Below are 14,295 nucleotides of genomic sequence, written 5' to 3'. Positions count from 1 at the left end.
CACCAGGATTACATGGAACCGGTGTTGCCGCAATAACATGCTTCTTTGGATGTCTAATGTATTTAGACTTTGAACATATTCGGCAATTTGCTACTACTTTCTTTGCCTTTTTATTCATCTTCGCGAAAAAATAGTCAGCCAAGATCTGCTTTACATTTTCTTGCGCTGCCCTATGAGCTCTGTTGTGTTCAGCAAATATAATTTCTTGTTGATCACTTTCGCTGAAGATGTCCGTAACCATCTTTTCGGTATGACGGAATCTTACGTTGGGGTGAAGTTCTACCAGTCGGTGTTGAATTTTTGCCAACACTGGTAGGCTGCAATGTATTGCGTTAACTACGCCATCATTAATGACTTCTTGCAGCGTTTTTAGTAATGACTCTACGTCGCAAAATGAAATTACATGTCTGCTTTTTGAACCAAATATTATAAAGGTCTGTTTTGACTGGCTTTCGCTTTCTTGAAGAATTATCTGGTTTCTATAGCAATTTACGGGCTTATCCATCGTCTCTATAGTGTAGGTCAGTGACTCCTCACTGTGCATGGTGGCGCAGTCGGAGCTTGCCTCCATTTCAATTCCTACCATATTCATGTGCTGTCTGGACAACACGTCAGCGACATGGTTTTCCTTTCCTGGTTTATAGAAAAGTTTTGCGTTGAAGCTTTCTATTAGAGACTTCCATCGTTTGATTTTTGCGTTCGGGTTTTTATCAGAAACTGCAAACGTCAGAGGCTGGTGGTCAGTGTAGATATTCAACTGGTTAACACCGTACAGGTAGTTCTTCAAAGTGTTAAGAGTCCATACGATCGCCAAGAGTTCTCTTTCATTTGTTGCCAAATGCTCTTCTCTATCTCTAAGTGTTCATGAGATCATGGTAATGGGTTTTTTCTCTTGTGAAAGGACGGCCCCCAAACCCCTTGAGGATGCATCGGTTGTTAAGTCAAATGGTTTAGTGAAGTCGGGATATGCTAACGTGACATCTTCTGATGCCAGAATTTCTCAAAGTTTATTAAATGCATCTATACCTTCTGATGCTAGTTGAATTTTAATTTTTTTGGACTGTGTGGCACTTACTTTGCCATTTTCTGCCCTTAGCATATCAGTCAGAGGTTTTGCAAGGCTGGCAAAATCTTTAATGAAACATCGATAGTAGCTAGCCAATCCAAGAAAGAAACGAAGTTACGAAGAGTGGTTGGCTGCTCATAACATTTGATTCCATTGGCTTTATTGGAGCTTGTTTTCACAATTCCCCTTGAGACAACAAATCCTAGGTATTCTACCTCGGTCTTGAGGAATTTCGATTTTTCGGCGGATATTCTCATATTTGCCTCATAGAGACTCCACAACAGCCTTTTACAATTACGTCGTCAACGTAAACGTGGCCGGTTTTGCCAACTTGCTCCCTGAGGACATCGTCGATTGCTCTCTAGAAGATGCTTGTGGCGTTTCTTAGCCCAAAAGGTAAACGACAGATTTCATAATTACCGTTGTTAACGGAGAAAGCGGTTTTCTCCCTGTCTCTTTCTGCTAACTCGATCTGGTGAAACCCAGAGTTAAGGTCGAGGGTGGTAAAATATTGTGCACCTCTTAAGTTTGACAAGATTACCATTGCGATTGGCATAGGGTATTTATCTTCGACTGTGACCTCATTCAGTTTAGTGAAATCAATCACAAGACGTTTCTTCTTATTTCCCGTTTGATCTACTCCCTTCTTATCAACGACCCAAATTGGACCTTGAGGGTCTAATGATACCATTAACGAGAAGTTCAGCCACTTCTTTGTTTACAAAGTTGGCTACACCCATAGGATATGGGTAAAGTCTCGAGTAAACCGGTTCATCGGTTTTTGTTCTGATTGTACCAATTATATTAGTGTTGAAGGGTAGTGACTCGTTAGGGTCAGCAACCGTCTTATTTCTACTTTTGATAATTTCACAAAATCGCTCACCACCTGGAGATGGAATTTCTTCACTTTTTATCGATAAAGTTTACATTTTTACATTCATGGAACAAGAACTTTTCAGTTCCAGAATCGTGCTTTATTGTACCCGTACGGAGGTCTATTTGGGCGTTTACCTGATTGAGCAAATCGAGCCCAATTATGCCGTCGAATGTTATTATATTTAGTAGTATAAAGGAATCTGCAGTTACGCCAAACATCTTAATTCTACACTTTTGTGTTACAGCACTATTGCCGTGCAAAGACTTTACTATAAATGGTGTGGAGGCTGGAATTATATTTTTTAGCTCAGGTATTGGTTTGATGTAATTTTTCGAAGCTCCTGTGTGCACTAATAATTTAATTTTTTTCCTCGAGAACCTACTCCTCGCTCAATCCACGGGAGTAGGGACTTCCCCTTAAAGAATTCAATTGCTCCTCCTCAAGATCTTCAGCTTCATCTTTGGCTTCCTGATTATAAGTTGCCTCACTAATCTTTTCTTGATTTAAGGTATTAATTCGTTGCATCTTTGGTCCAGTAACCCTATCTGAATCTGCCTGTCGTTTTCCCTGCTGTTGATTTGAACTATAACCCTGTCTACTATTACTTTGATTCTGTTGTTGGTATTTGTTTAAATGAGTTAAGCATCCATCCCCTCTACCCGTTAAAATTGGTGCATCCTAATGCTACAGTGCAATTCACCACAGCTGAAGACACTACAGCACAACTCAACACATCTATACGCCAACCCACTCAACAAAAAGGATGGGCAACGGGAAAGCAGACACAATTCGTCGCCGGTAGTTCATCCATCAACACATCAACATTCGCTCATACATTACGCCGCGTGAACAGCATTCGATTGGATATTCGCCACAACAAAGTTCCCACCCGCTAGAAACAATTTCTTTGTCAATCCAGTTCCTGCGAGCGGCATCCTGTCTCAACTCAACAATAATTTAATTTAACACAACACCGTTCTACATTCATCTATGTGTACATATATATATTTAAAATTTGATTGTATTTTAAATACAAAAAACATTAAAGTACTCGTAATTGTACACCAAATTACCCGCGCATTTTCATTTGTAATATTAATCGCGGGTGTAAGTGAATTTTGAATACCCTATCATTGAGGGGTTTAAACAATATTGGTTGGCTCTCTGTGATGGTTCCCTACGCCAATTTACATTTTTACATGGGGGTCACTTGTTCTTTCTTGTTAGTCCTAGTATCATTTTTTCTGTGCTGTTTATTTGCAAAATGCGGATTTTTTTGTTGCTGTTGCATCTTTTTCTCCGAATTATTGTTGATTCCTAGTTTATATTGGTCTTTAATAGACGTTGCGAAATTTGAAGCAAATAAATACCTTTCCCTATTTGACTCCACCTCCTGGGCTAATGCCAGAGCGCTAGGTAGATCTTTAGGGCGAGAGGCAAATAGTATGTCACATAAAGGTCTTTTAAGGCCTGATATAAAACTCTTAAAGCGTCCGCTCTATATTTTTCGCAAATTGATTCTGATACTTGACCCTCATGGGTCATTATGGTTTTATTCGTGAGGAGAGTTAATATTTTCTCAACCTCGTCGAAATATCGAAGCACAGATAGGTTACCCTGTCTCAAGGTGGATAATTGTTGTTCGGATAAATATATTTGTTGTTTGTCTGCGTACGTAAAGTCTAGTCTCGCGATTATTGCGTTGAAATTTAAAACAGTGTTGAATGATGCCAAAATGGCATCAGCAGAAGCTTTTATTTTATTTCTAATTATACCAACTGCTTGGTAGTGTCTAGAATTTCCCTGGTAACTTCTGAAAACTTCGTAAGATGTATGGGCAGCTTGTCGCCAAGACACATATGTACTGATTTGCCCGAGTTATGTTGCTCAAACTTTCTTCCGTTCAAATAAAACACTTTAAACACCTCATTTCTTCGAAGGTTACACCAATAATGATTTTTATTTCTCAAACCAATTCCACACGAAGTCAAGCAAGTAAAATAAATTTGATGAGTCAGTAATATTAAAACAATAATAATTGCACAAAAGTTGATAACAGGAAGTAAGTATTAATTACAACTTTTGCAGTGTTTTAAATAATAAAACAAATTTAATGACATGTTCATACTATTCCATTTTTGTCTTATGAAGTTAAGCAAGTAAAATAAATTTGATGAGTCAATAAAAATTAAAACAACAACAATTGCACAAAAGTTGATAACAGGAAGTAAGTATTAATTACAGTAGTTGCAATGCCTCAAATAATAAAATAAATTTAATGATATGTTCTTATTATTCTATTGGTGCCTTCCCCCCTTAGAGTAGAGCGATGGCCACAACGAAGTTGGTGGAGACAGAGCGGTTTCAGTGGGCTTAGGATAATACCGAATTGTGGGGTTTTTCCATAACAGAGTTACACAAGTGATAGTTAAGGTGATGAGTATCAATGTTGTTATCGTTATTATGTTTCTCCTTTGAATTGCATCCTTTCTTAATCTCGTGATATCATTTTTGTTGATGAAACTGTAATCTTTGATCTTCTCTAGGCTTAAATTCTCTGTTATTGTTGTTATTTGCACTTTCTCTAGATTTGGTGGTGCTGCGAAGATTGTGTCCCAATGGACTGAAGGGTTGTCTTTATATGTTGTTCCCGCTATCGTGACGGAATAATTCGTGTAGTGGAGAAGGGAGGTTCCTTCAATTGTGAAGTTTTGCCCACAATCAGAGGTTATCGGTAGTCCCTTTACGTTGATAACCATTATATAATTATCTTCCATTTGGAATATATTCGATGTGGGCCCCACATCGTTCACAGGACATATTGGTGTTTTATTATTCAAGATTCTAGCGATACAAGTTGAATTATTGGTGCTTTCGAAGCCATTTGACCTCTTGTAGTAATACACGTTCTCAATTTTTGGGCAAATCTGTGTTAAGTATTGGAGCTCGTGGTTATTGTAACTTACGTATGGTTTTGTTTTAATTACTTTCGTATTATTCATAGGAAGAGGAGTGAGATGGAAAAGCGAATTCGTACTTTCAGCCAAATTTGGAAGTTTTTTATTAAAAATTAGGTTGCTATTATTATAATATGCTTGGAGTTCCAGAAGTTCGTAAAAGTGTCCGTCCGAAACTAAGTCAATATTCTGGGACTTAAAATGGTGTCTTATTTCATCCAATTCATCTGGATGAAGAATAAGCTTTGATACTATACCAAGTTTTGCGAGCATTACAGCTTCTATTATGTCAGAGATATGGTTCAATAATAAATCTATATTATAATCAAGCTGATTCATGTATTGGATTTCTAATAGCGCATTGTCTTCTTTTAGAATATGATTAGTTGTTTTTGTTGAGAGTTTTTCTAAAAATTTTGTAATGCTTTCCTGATTGTTATTCATATGCTCTGTCAAATTTTTAAATCTCTGTATCATTTGTATATTCAGACTTTTTTGATTTTCCGCTATTATTTTTGAATTTAATGTTGTGTCCTGGAGTTCTTGTATTTGTTTATTTATAGTCATAGCATCATTTGCGTCCATGTTCCCAGTTACATATTTTATTACAGAGCCTAAGCCATTGAATAGTCCTCGTTTTGTACGTTTATATGGATTTAATGTCAGTAGTTTATTTTCGAGTCCCTTAAGTTTCATCTTACAAATTTTAGCAGCATCTTTTAGAAGGCTATTTTTTTCAAATTTGTCTGCGATAGTAATTAATTTTTAAGTTTGCGAATTATAATTGTCCAAGTCTATTGTATGAATGAAATTGAAATAACTTTTAATCGTTCTTGCGTGTCCAATCTTCAGGGCTATCATATTCTGGTCTTCGTCAAAATTTTGTATTTCCAAGACTTGTCCATAAGCAAAGGCTATTCTAAAGGTAAATAATTGTTTATTATTTTAGTGGTTTCAGTTTAATTTTTGATTTGTGTAATTTTTTGTCTTTAGTAGTTTGTAAAGTAACGTTATTATCTTTTAATACTTTATGTTTTGAGAATCGTGCAGTTATTTTGTTTCTCCTACATTCTTTTCTATATATATCCTCTTCTTTGTTCCTACGCTCTGGAGGTTTCCTAGATTTATTAAGACGACTAATATTTTTTAATTTAGCTTTCATAACTTTTTCTTTAATTATGGGGTATAGTTTTTCATTAAAATCATTTAACTTAACTAAAAATTCGTGTTTGTTGTCGTATTTTATGTCTCTTGAGAAGTTATACGGTCTTCCAAAGAATAGCTCACATGGTGTAAATTTTGTAGATGAATGGATTGTATTATTGTAAGTTATGAACGTCTTATCTAATATTTCTTCGTGATCTAATTCAAATTCGGTACCCTGATCACAAACAATTTTCTTAGGTATTCCCGCAAGGTTTATAAATATTTTTATAGCTTTAAGCACACAAACGCTTGTTCTTGATGGTAATGTATAGCCTATCGCATGTTTAGAAAATTTATCGATAATGGTCAAAATACATTTACTATTTATAGTATATATGTCAATGTGCAAAATTTGAAGAGGTTCGTTTGGTGTTTCTGTAACTTGGAATTCTAATTTTGGTGGATGTCTGTCATATTTGAGTGTATTGCAAATTTTACAATTATTTAAAATTTTATTTGTTATAGATTGCATAAGGGGAAAATAATATTGTCTCTTTAAGTATTCATAAATTTCGGTAATTCCTCTATGGTTCCTATTTTCATGAGAGGTTCGAGTTAGTTCAACTTGCTTATCATTGTCAGTTACATCTGATAGGATTTTAGTGCATCGGACAATATGAAATTGTTTTCCATTTGAAAAGTATTTTGAGCATATCAGTTGAATAGTTCTGAAGGTTGGTTCATCGGAGAAAATGGCAGTTAGTTTATCTGAGGGTATAAATTTTTTGAAAATCTGAACTATTGTGTCTTGAGAAAATTCTTTTTCTCTTATAGTTCTACGTTGTTTGTTTCTAAAGATGGTTTTAACAGTCATACTGGGTTTTCTGTCAGATCTTTCTAATAAAAGTTGCAAGTTGAATTCATTTAAAGGTTTTTCTGAGATTGGCATGCCATCATTCACATTTTCTTTACATGAATGTATTGTAGACAGTTCTTCCGAATCACGGTTTTATCATGGTCTAATTTTATCCTGCTCAATGCATCTGCGTTACTGTTCAATTTTCCTTTTTTGTATACGATCTCGTAGTCATACTCTTCCAACTTCAGGCGCCATCTCACCAATTTCGAATTGGGCTCCTTGAGACTCATTAGCCATGTAAGTGGTCTGTGGTCAGTAATTATTTTAAATTTACTACCGAAGAGATATGGGCGAAAATATTTGGTTGCCCACACTATGGCTAAAAGTCTTTCTCATCTCACTCTCAGAAAGAGTCCTCACTCTCAGAAAGAGTCCTACTTGCGTAGCAAAGTGATGTGACCTTGAGAAAGGACTGCTCCAAGCGCAATGTTTTATTTATTTTATTTATAATAATTCATATAACAAAAAGAGTTTTATTATATAAATACATAAACGCAGCACTGGCTACGAGGCCTTCAGCCGAAATGTTACTTGCGTCTGTTGTGAGTAAAAATGGCTTTGTGAAATCAGGGTATTGCAGTATTGGATCCTTCATTAAAATGTTCTTGCATGTTTCGAAAGCTTCTAGGTATCTGGCGTTTAGTGTTATGCTTCTGCCCTTTTTTAAGCATTCATTGGTTTTGCAAGTCTTACCAGGTTCGGGATAAACTTTCTATAATAATTAAGTAGGCCTATGAACGATTTTATTTCACGATTAGTTCGTGGTATTGAAAATTTCTGGATGGCTTCTATTTTTGTCGGATCCGGTTTTATGCCTTCCGTCGTGACTACATGTCCTAAAAAAGCAAGTTCTTTTCGCATAAACTCTGATTTGTCCATCTGGACCTTAAAATTTGAACATCTTAACTTTCGAAAGACTTTTTCTAGATTCTCAATATGTTCTTGGAGGGACGTCGAAAATATAATAATGTCATCTAAATACACTAGACAGATTTTTCCAACTAAATCATTTGGCACATTATCCATGACCCTCTGGAAAGTTGAGGGTGCGTTTTTTAAGCCAAAAGACATTCTTACGTATTCGTAGTGACCCCCTTCCACAGTAAAGGCTGTTTTTGATATGTCCCGTGGATCCATTTCAATTTGATGGAAGCCGCTTGCTAAGTCCAAAGTCGAACAGTAAAGGCATTTGCCCAGTTTATCCAAGATCTCAGATATGTTCGGGAGTGGGTACCTGTCCGAGATGGTTTTCTCGTTCAACTTCCTATAGTCAATGACCAGTCTCCATTTCGTTTTCCCCGATGCGTGCTTCTTTTTGAAGTTATACTTCTTATACGAGTTCGGAAAAGGTTGTGATAGATTCAGGTTGCGCAACCTTGCTCAATTATGAATCTACGCAACCTTGCTCAATATGAATCTACGCAACCCCTTGCTCAATATGAATCTACGCAACCTTGTCTGCGAAGATGTTCGAGCAGCAAGCGAAGCGGTGACAATCGGCGATCGTTTGTTCGTTTCTTTCGGCACAGCTCGACTTTTCTACCAACAACACAATGTTGCCATGCTAATGCTGTTGTTGTTTTTGTAGAACAAAGTTTCAATTTTTGGTTGGTGACATATTCAATTAAAAAAAAAATTCTGTTGGGATTCGAACCTACGTGCTCGTCGTAACTTTTGAAGCGCGTACCACCTAGACCACCATTGACACTTGTATTGCGTTGTCCTAATTATGGTTTGATTATATATACATACAATGAAATATACAATGGATCGCCGATTGTTACCTCTTTCCTTGCTGCTGCTTCGCATATGTATGTTTGTATGCTTGTTCATTATTGAAGTTATACTGCTTTTTCTTTCCTTTGTCTTTCATTTCTGCGAATTCTCAACTATTTTATGTGCCCTTTTGTTGAAATACCCTACGTTGGTCCATTTTTAGGAAATCGACCCGCGATGACGAGGTATATCGTTTTATCTGACAGCGTGAGGTTTAAGAAGTTCATTTCTAATTTTGTCTTGTAGCATATTAGAAATGATGTTTCTTCGAAAATCGTTCGCTAACAACGGATAAAACGACTTCTGGGTGGTGATTTTAATGAATGAATTCCTTTTGGTTGAAATGCTCAGCGTTGGCCGTTGAAAAGTTAAGACTATACTTCTCAGGATCATTCATTTCTTCAAAGAAATTAATGACCTTTAGAAATATGCATATTTGTATTATTTCGTTGTCATTTCCATATTCGTAGCAATAGAATTTCTATGGCATAAGTAAAGTAATGGCCGCCGATTGTCACCCCTTGCCGCTGTAGCAGCTTCGCCTACAAACATGCGTACAAAATCGTGAATACATATCGACGCAGATTTTTGCGAGAAGTACCAGAATGTTGTGCAATTTATGATTTTTAGCTTTTGCCATCGTCGCGAAAAGACGACTTGTTGGCAAAGGCATGCTCGGGGAGATAATAAATTATAATAAATTTATAAAATGTGAATTTAAGTTTTCTAGTTTTCTTTCATACAAAATGATATGCATTTCTTGGAGTATCACTAAGAAGTATAACTTCATCCGCGCGTAGGGACTCCACGCACCTTTTTTTTGGAACAATCCATACTGGAGAGCTCCATGGGGAAAAGCTCGGCTTAATAATCCCTTGCTCCAACATCTCTGATATCTGTCTTCGAACTTCCTCTTTGTGAACGAAAGGATACCTGTAAGACCTAGTATGAATAGGAATATCGTTCGTCGTCCTAATTCTGTGTTTTATTTCATTTGCAAACGTCAACTTTTCATCCTCTCTATAAAAGATATCACTATATTTGGTACATAGTTTCAAAAGTTTATGCTTTTCTTCGCCATTCAGATGTTCCATTCGGAGTAAGTCAGATAAATTTGCAATTCTTTCACTGTTTGATTTGCAATGCATATTAAAGTTATTAAGTTGACAAAGTTTTCTGAATCATACGGACTTGTTTTCAGGGGTTGCTCTAAGAAAATTGTTTGTTCATTCCCCGTGGGATTAACTACTTCTATTGTACTAAACCAGTTTTTCGCACAATATATATGCCTGGAGAAATAATTAAGCCGTTGTCCAAAGTTATTGTATTTATCATAATATCTCCTTCCTTAGAATCAACTGGCAGTTTTACGATTTGTTTCGAATTTGCCTCTATTGTGAATTTATCAGAGGAAAAATTTGAGGAATTATTTGTAATTGGTATTTTATTTTCAAGATCAATTTTAGCTTAAATTTTTGTCGGAAAATCTAAGCCTAACAGTATGTCAAAATAATCATGGAATTTAAAAACTAAGAATGTAAGAGTTCCTGTTTTCCTAATTTCTTTGAAAATAGGTAATGTCACTTGCTTGTCAATTATATATTTATGTAAGATGGTAGATATAGTTATTGAATACATTTCTTGATATCTAAGGGATTTATAAATTCCGGGTTTATAAATGAAGAAGAAGCTCCGGTATCTATTAGGAATCTTAATTGTCTGCCAAATGGAGAGCTTATACTGATATAGGGTAAAATACTACCATGTTTATTGCAGTCTATATATCCTGTTTGTTTTTTGAGGCTAACTGTAAAAAATCCTGATTAACGTCAATATTGTAATTTTTATATTGGTCCGGGCTTATCTCGTTAGCGTGGTCAAGACATGGGACAGAGCTTTCTTTTCGAAGACTTCTAAATTCGTTAATATTATTCATTTAATTCCTATTTGTTATCCTACTAAATTGAGTCCTTGGGCTAGTTTTAAATTTGTTTGTGCCCTTTTCAAATTTTGAAAATCCACCACCTGCCTCCAATTTGTTTGTCTCGAAAAATTATCGAAGCGTTGGCTGGGTTTAGAATTGGCGTAACAAATTACGATTCTGATTGTTTGAATTTGGCTCAAAATTATTGTTATTAACATAGTAAGGTCTGGTTGAAAAATTAGAATATCTTTTTGGTTGGTAATAATCTTCTTGTCTTGGTGCATTATTTACAAAATTTTGTGGATATTTAGGATATGGATTATATGGGTAATTTGGTCTCTATTGAGGATATTTGGGTTTATTCAAATTGGACCTAATATAATGAATATTCTGTTCTATGATGCAGTCGTCAAGGGCAATCGGCAATGATTCTGGTTTCATTGCTCTAATCGTATATCCCATAGGTTCCCGTAAACCCGACAAAAATGAGTTTAGGCACATTTCAGAAAATAGATTTCTCTTTGCATTAATTACATTAGTGTCGGACTCATGGATAGATAAATTATTAGACAAGGCTGATTGGATTTCCATTATTTCGCTGTAATATTTTTCGATCGGTTTGCCGTATTGCCCTTGACGAAGATCTTCATCATTTAAAAAATAAAGATCTCTAATTAGGGATGTTTCTGTCCTTTTATCTGAATAATGCGATATCAAGTTTCCTTTGATTTCATCCCAACTGAGGGATGGCTATACATGTTTAAGACTTGGTTTGCTTGATCATCTATTTTATTTCTTATAGCCCTCAAGAGGATTAGTCCATGAGGAGTGTTATCTGCTCCACTAATGTGAAGGAGTATTTCTTCCACATTACTAATGAATTCGTGGAGCAATCTTGGATCATCAAATTTGGGTAGGTCCTTGATTGCATCTGGAATTCTAAGTGAGTTAAAAATGTCGATATTATTCATGTTGTTACTATTAGTTGTCGTTTGAGTCCCTGATATACTTGGAACTTCTGTATTTGAAAGTATATTAAAAATTAATGTACTCTCCTCGGATATAACGGGTAGGCTTCTTGACTTAAAAATCTTAAAACTTTTAGGATATGGAAAATATCTAGATTTACTACTCATCAAAAATAATTTGTTTTATGTACGTAAGATAATTTGGTTCCGATTGATAGGAATTTGGAAATAATGCCGACACAAAAATAATATGTAATTAATTTTTATTTAACTTTTTCAACTTTTCCACTTCTTCCTTTTCCTTTTTAATTTTATTGATTTTGGCAATGTATGTTATATTTTCTTTTAAATTGTAAAGATTATATATACATATATACAACAGGGTGATTCAAAAAAAAATTTTTTTTTTTAATTGGTACTCGCAAAAATAGGTTCCTAGACACCTTTAAGAAGGCCTCTCCAAATATGAGTTTTTAATTGTAACGGGAAGGTCCTCCGCCTAACGGTTTTATATTTTTTCTTATTATCAGATAGAAAAATTTATATCTCGCTTCCAACTACTTGAAAAAATATTTTGTTAATTAGGTTTTGTAGGAAATTGAATGCTCTAAAATACGTTTAAAAGATATTAACGGTTGAAATTTGACTATTTTTGGAAAAAATAATAATTCAAGAATTGGGAAACCGAATATACGCCAGACAGCTTCATTGGAACTGACATACCGGCCAATTTGGTAATTCGTAATTTCATCATTTTGATTCAACGGAAGAGAATGTACATTAGTATTTTCAATTTTAAATACAGCCATATCACTCCCTTTATTCACATATTTGCAAATATATTTGATACTCTTCACCGAACTGCATGACATGACATTAATATGAGCATTGAATGTTTTGCTTAGCAGATGTGAATATGATACCACCCAACGATTGTCAATGTAGATGTCTGCGTTGCTGATAGCTTTAATGAAAGATTGTCCGCCATTTTCGGTACTTCTTCGACGATATATTGGATATCCGTCAACATGCGTGACCGTATCGTTAGTAAAATCTTTAGGAAATGGCCGTTGTTGACGGGAGCTTACAACACGTGTTTATTTACATGATATCACTTAATAAACTGAGAGTTAAAACTGTCTTTGTCAGATTAATAAATTGTAAATAAATAATTATTGCACTGGAAATGAATGATAAATTTATGATGACAGTAAAATTAACATGAGAGTTGCACAGAAAAATTGAAGAAATAGGTATAACAGTGACTGCTACGATTGATACACAAATAAAACCAAAAAAAATGGCTGAAAAATGTATAGTGAGTAAGACAGGAGACCGGCATCGTCCTCATCCCTACTCTCATAATTAATAAAACTTGAAATTATGAACTATGAATAAAAATTTATCGTACTACAATTGTAATATTCAATTGCCATCTTGCAACTCTATTGCGGATATGCGGATAGAATTTCGTCAACAATATCTCACGAACAAATCAACCGATTTTGACACGGTTTGCGGCCATCGACGTGATTTTTCAGAGTCGAAAGCTGATAAGTCTTCAGAATTAATCGGTCGAGTCGTTTCAGAGTTATTTAAAAAAAATCTATTTTTGCGATTTCTTTCGTGAACGATTTCTCGCAAGAAAATTGATCAATTTTGACCCTGTTTGCGGTAATCGGCGTAGTTTTGTGAGGTTGAGTGCTGATTAGTTTATGGAAATGATCGATATAGCCGTTTAGAAGTTATTCCCAAAAAACCACTTTTGAAAATTTGTTTTGCCCGAGTTATGTTGCTCAAACTTTCTTCCGTTCAAATAAAACACTTTAAACACCTCATTTCTTCGAAGGTTACACCAATAATGATTTTTATTTCTCAAACCAATTCCACACGAAGTCAAGCAAGTAAAATAAATTTGATGAGTCAGTAATATTAAAACAATAATAATTGCACAAAAGTTGATAACAGGAAGTAAGTATTAATTACAATTTTTGCAAGTAAGTATTAATGACAACTTTTGCAATGTTTTAAATAATAAAACAAATTTAATGACATGTTCTTACTATTCCATTGGTGCCTTATGAAGTCAAGCAAGTAAAATAAATTTAATGATATGTTTTTATTATTCTATTGGTGCCTTCTGAGCTTTGGTGGGGGCTGATGTGACGATATAACTCCCGTCAAATTCTGGTAATGATTTTACCAGATCAAGGGGTTCGTCACACTTTACATTCGGTAATATTTTTACCGGTTGGTATATTTTTGGCGTTTGAGCAGTGGTCAATGTAGTCATTTGCTCCGTTAATTGTTGGAGCATAACCTCGAAAGTCTGTCTTTGTTGTTCAAGAGCGCTTGAGACGGCTGCTTGAACCACTGCGGTTACCTGATTTGAATCCATTTTACTGGTCACCTGTAGTTTAATAATTCTTTCTAAGAGGTTTTCTAATTTTGAGTTACTCATAGACTTGGAAATTAAAATTGAATAGACTTGTAACCGTTCCTATAGTCGAATTAATCAATCACACACTTTTGTTGACATGGCTAGATAATTTCAGTAATTTTTTTGGGAAAAGACTACACTGTTTCTTTTCTATTAAGCTCTGGAAAACTTGTTTCACAAAATTTTATGATTAGCTCCTTATTTTCTAAAATAAATTCCTTT

The 14,295-nt window shown here is 35.0% G+C and overlaps 1 pseudogene; it reads left to right on the top strand.

Moving 5' to 3' along the window:
* Nucleotides 1-8,850: 8,850 nt before the first annotated feature.
* LOC126766589 (small nucleolar RNA U3) lies at nt 8,851-9,053 on the top strand (annotated as a pseudogene).
* Nucleotides 9,054-14,295: the final 5,242 nt, after the last annotated feature.

This window comes from Bactrocera neohumeralis, unplaced genomic scaffold (genome assembly GCF_024586455.1).
Source record: "Bactrocera neohumeralis isolate Rockhampton unplaced genomic scaffold, APGP_CSIRO_Bneo_wtdbg2-racon-allhic-juicebox.fasta_v2 ctg1795, whole genome shotgun sequence".
NCBI lineage: Eukaryota > Metazoa > Arthropoda > Insecta > Diptera > Tephritidae > Bactrocera > Bactrocera neohumeralis.
The sequence above is the reverse complement of the archived record's forward strand: the minus strand, read 5'-3'. Positions and strand labels throughout refer to the sequence as shown.